Raw genomic sequence first — 5,321 nt, 5'->3', positions numbered from 1 at the left:
ACCAATGGAATTAGAAGCCTAGCTGAGGATCAACATTCTAGAATCTTCTCTCCACATCATAGGTTCCCTCTATTTCTTCAGAAACGTTCATCTGTGCCTCAGGCCTTGCTACTGTTTCTATTACTCAGCTACCAAAACCCACTTGATTGTCTTAACTGCCACTCAGAAGCCTGTACGATGTTTCTAGGTTTCCCTGAGTAACTTTCAGGGAATAAGGATTGGTGTTAAGTTTCAGGGAAGGTACCCTAAATTTCACCAGTTGCAAAAACTTCTGGGGTGTCTAGATCTGACAGTTTTAATATATCAGAACCTGCTTTAGGGGTTCCTGGGCCCAGGACCACTTTGGTTTTTAGGAGGTAGATTTAGTCCCTTTTACCCTAAAGTATGATGTATTAGCTTATTGACTTCCCTTACCATGGATCAGTACCATGGATCATCCTTACCGTGAATCAGTAATCAGTCCATAGTTTGAACTTTCTTCCTGAGCTCTGGGAAATATCCTGGTGATATTGAATCGATGTCTACCTAAAATCTGCAGCAGCCTACCCCTTTGTGAATGTTTTTATTATTTGCCTAAAGTATCCTTCAGTGACACACCTCTTTCCACTCTTCAATCCCTGACTAACTTCTGGCCTTGAGAATCACCTTCCATTTGTTTTAGATTAAGGGCAAACTGACAGCCCCAGGCACAGAGGATGAGGTACCCATCATCTAGTGCAAGCCCAATTCTTTCTCCTCTGCCTTTAATTTCTTTTATCATTCTCCAGGCATCTGCATTATTAGCAATTTCTTATTTCTACATCATTTTTTTTCATATTTCTCTTCTTTTTCTCCTCTTCCTCCTTAACCTCCTTTTCTTTTTCTCTTTCTCTCCCCCTCTCCTTCTCTATCTCTGTAGTCTTCTTCAATCTATAAAGATTCTCATCTCTCCAATCCTCAAACAAAAATAAAATCTTAACCTTACTTGGTCTTATATAATGCTTTAACTACCATTAAGTCTCTTCCTCTGGAAATATTTCAAAATCACTTTTCTTCATCTCTTCTTTACTTCCCTGCCCACTACACTATGGCTTATTTTGAACCCACTATCTTTTTATTCCTTGTACTTCTCTGAATATGTGTTTTTAAAATTCTCTTCTAACCTCTCACTAAAGTGTTGCTGCTAACGAGAATTCCATTTTTTTCTATAATGACACAGCTGTACTCTCCCTAGCTAATTCTATGCACACTAATAGCTTCAAATAACTACAAATATTCTGAATATGCCTAAATCAAGGGTGTTGCCCAAAACTCTATTTTGAGATTTAGACTCATACTCTACCATCTGCAGAACATCTGTCTTTACCTGTTAGTTTCATAGGTTAAGAATGACCCTGTAATTCATTTCCTGAAGTGACACTTTTGAGAGAAGAGAGGGTGTTATTACTAATTAAGCTAGAACAACAGGCATAAATCAGCAGATTTCATGCAAGTCACTGTGAATGACCATCCTATACTCAAAGGCAGTATGTCACACATAAGTAAACTAATCCACTTTATTTCAGACTTCATATTCCTCCTACATTCTGTAATTACTAACACCACCATCCATCTAGTCACCCAAGCAAAAAAATCTGAAAGCATCTCTGATGACTCCTCCTTATTTACTCTCATACCTTCATCCCACTCCTCCAACCTAGTCTCATGCATATTGCTTGGATGTATCTGTTTCTCTGTATTCCTGCTCTCATTATTCAAGTACAGGCTCTCATCTTTATAGCTTGTCTATAATTGCTCTCTCTCCGGTCTTGATCCACCAAAATTCAACAAGCTGTCAGAGTGCAAGCACATCATATCACTCTGTGGAAACCCTTTCAGTGTTTTTCTTTACCTGGAGCAGAAGTTCCCATCCTTTTTAAATTAAAAGTATTCTAAACAAATCTTCATACGATAAAGTTTGAGCTATTTGTATTTAATAAAACTCATCATTTTGCATGTTCTAAAAATGCTATTATACATTTATTTAAGCTTTTAAATAAATTTGCAATTAAATCATATGGCTTGCAAAATATTGAAAAATAAAAATGTATATAAGATTTTATTTTTCAATGTACTTTTGTTTCTAAGTATGGATGTTTAGATGCATGTTAAAGGTAAAACATTCCTCTTCAAGATTTCCCTTTTTGCTAAAGAATAAATAATAAGTGTTAGAAATAATAATTTCTTTTAAAAAATAGCTTCCTTCAAGCTTTCTTGCTTTTTGCTAATAACTCTTTGGTAAGCCCTATGTAGCTGTTAAATATAGTAAGAGAGTAAGTACATTCTATGACCTTGTACTTTAGCCAAGTTATTTGTTCTGTCACATAGCCTGCTTAGACATGTTCAAACATGCCCAGGCATTTCCTGGCTTACAGTCTATGTCTCTTCCTTATTTGAAAATGTTACTATTCTAGTTTCACGTAAACTAATTTCTTTGTTCTCCATCACATGTTTACCTATTTAGGAAAGTTTTAAATTTTTAGCTAATTAGGATCAGTCTAGTACAGTCCAGTTCCTGCCAATGGAGCTAGGACACAGCAGTAAGGATGCAATGCATGAGGGATAAAATCTTCTGCTTTTCTTTGTTTGATGTGCCCTCATGGCAATCAGACTCTGAGAAGCACCTTTTCTGCAGAAAGTAAAATTACCTTGCTGAGAAAACTTCTTTGTCTGAGTGCTAGTTCTTCTTTTTGGCACCAACGAAAAAGCATTTGTTTCCAACATGAATTTTATTAACTCATGGCCCCTTGAGGAGCCTCAGTCTTATTTGAGAAACTCTGGTTCCCTATTTGCTTGACACACTAAGTTCTCCATTATCAGGTTTATACCTGTTCTCCATTACTCATCTTTTCTCTATTACTCACCTAACACCTTCTCAATAAAGGTAATTACAAACAACTGGCTGGACATGGAGGGAAATATAGGCTTTTTCCAAAGGGCTTTCTGACATTTGGTTTACCTGTCTCTTTTGTCTTTCCATTCAAAGCCATCTTGACTCTTTCCCTAGAATAGTCTTTCTAAAACCATGCTTTTATTATGCAAAAGAAACATACAATGACTGTTTCCTCCCATATAAGCCCTGTTGTCCTCTTCTTGGTATTCAAGCCTCTGGAAAAATGGCTCCTCACACCTCATCCAGGCCAGTCTTAAAGCATCCCCATATTCCTGAATATCACACACAACTTGTTCTGGGCCAGTAGCCCTGCACGCATCTAAGTGCCCATCTGTCTATCACATTCTTACTTTTACTAAATTGGCATTGTCCTTAGAGTCTTCCTCTCCTGCATATCTAGACAATCTTCTCAACTCTGTTCTACTTTAAACAATCCCATTCATTCCTCAAGAACCAACTCAAGTCACTCTTTCTTTAGAAAGCCCACTTGAGAACTTAAAGCCAAATTAATTCCTACTCTCTCTGAACTCCTATTAAGCTGAGATTCCTGGATTTGGAACCATGTCTAATACTTATTAGCTGTGGGCAGATTATTTGATATTGCAAATCACTCATGTATAGAGAGTAATATACAACTCAGAAGTCTTGGTTCAACAGTAAAAAAAAGTCCATTTTAAACAGTGCTTGACTACCTGTCTTATGAAATTTTAGATTCCAGGAAACACCTTATATTCCAATTTTGTGGTCAGATTTAGTGAGTTCTCAGTTGTTGACTTGTTGATTGATTAATTTCCTTTCAGATACAAAATCTATACAGACCAAATCTAAGCCAACTACAGTTTTTAATAGTACTCATAATTAAATTCAGTTTCTCTTTATTAACTCTGACCCCTTGTAATTCTTTCATTAATTATGCATGACTTCTCTTCTAATCTTTTCTTTGAACTGTATATTCCTATAACTGTTTTTACCTTTCAAAATTTCCTTTTTATTCTAATTTATCCAGTATTACTATGCTAAGGACAAAATATTTTTAGTATTTGAATTCTACCAAATTTCTCCCTGTCATATAGAATGAATGAGCGACATGAATAGCAGAAATCCAATTATAGCATTGCCATATATAGTTTTTCCTAAATAAAATCACATTTCACAATTTTTATTTGAGCTGTAGTTACAGCAATTACTACAGAGGAAATAAATAATAGTAATAGAAAGTTTTCTGAGTTGGGGCTTTTGGAGATACCATTATTTATCACTGTGGCAGTTCTATGTAAAATGGCTGACTCTAGACTAATGCTTATTGCTAGACAGCTAAGGTCAAAAAGAAAATAGAGATTGAATGAAGAATACCTGCTGTTGGCATGCATGGTTATGTGTATGCGTACATGTGTTTGTGATTTCTGTGATATGGAATCATTGTCTAGGGAATAAGAATCTGTTGCAGAAAATAGTAAAATCTTGCATCAATGAAAGACAGAAAAAAAGATAAAAGGAAATAGAAAACCATGAAATAGCAACTCAAATTCTTGTGTTTACAAAAAAATAGTAATAACAGTACAAGCATCTCATATTCCTGTTCTAGTTTCTGGGACTTCTCCCAGGAAAGACACTTATTATTTGTATTGATTTTAGTTTGCAAGCTTTTTCTCTAATGTGCCAATGGATAGTTCCAAACTAGTAAATAATTACGTATTATACACAGTAACTGTGTTTGACTTTTTACTGTAAATTTCCTAGCCCCAAAGCAAATTAATCTCCTGATTGTGTGCTCTGTTACTTATAGCAAATATATAACCAAATATCGTAGACAGGCAAAATAAGGCCTTTACGGTCACCAGAAAAAGTTGTGGGCAGTCTAATTTCTCTAAGTGCTGAGGCATGTCTATGTCTTCACATCTAGAAAACACTGTAGAAAGGATTCTTAAGTTTACTTTTATCTACATTTTTCTTCTATAAATAACTTAATTAACAAATGAAAGGATTTTAATAAAAAAAGTAATGCAGAAACCATGATATTCCTTCATTCCATTTTTGTTTTGTTTATTTGTTTATTTTTGAGATGGTGTTTTGCTCTTATCGCCCAGGCTGGAGTGCAGTGGCACTCACTGTAACCTCTGCCTCCTGGGTTCAAGTGATTCTCCTGCCTCAGCCTCCCAAGTAGTTGGGCTTACAGGCATGTGCCACCACGCTTAGCTAATTTTTTATTTTTAGACGGCCATGTTGGTCTGGCCGGTCTCAAACTCCTGACCTCAAGTGATTCTCCCAAAGTGCTGGGATTATAGATGTGAGCCACCATGCTTGGCTCTTCTTTCCATTTTTATCTGCAACAATAATAATTGACCTAATGGCTCAATTTTTCTAGCACAAAATGTAAAACCCTAACTTCTGTCTGCCAATTTTTTTCTTT

At 35.8% G+C, this 5,321-nt stretch overlaps 1 long non-coding RNA gene across 1 annotated transcript in view; it reads left to right on the top strand.

Moving 5' to 3' along the window:
- LOC118147356 (uncharacterized) overlaps nucleotides 1–5,321 on the top strand; it is a 192,341-nt gene that overhangs the window by 126,286 nt on the left and 60,734 nt on the right. The window lies entirely within an intron of this gene.

This window comes from Callithrix jacchus, chromosome 14, assembly GCF_049354715.1.
Source record: "Callithrix jacchus isolate 240 chromosome 14, calJac240_pri, whole genome shotgun sequence".
Lineage (NCBI taxonomy): Eukaryota > Metazoa > Chordata > Mammalia > Primates > Cebidae > Callithrix > Callithrix jacchus.
This window is presented reverse-complemented; position numbering and strand designations above follow the sequence as displayed.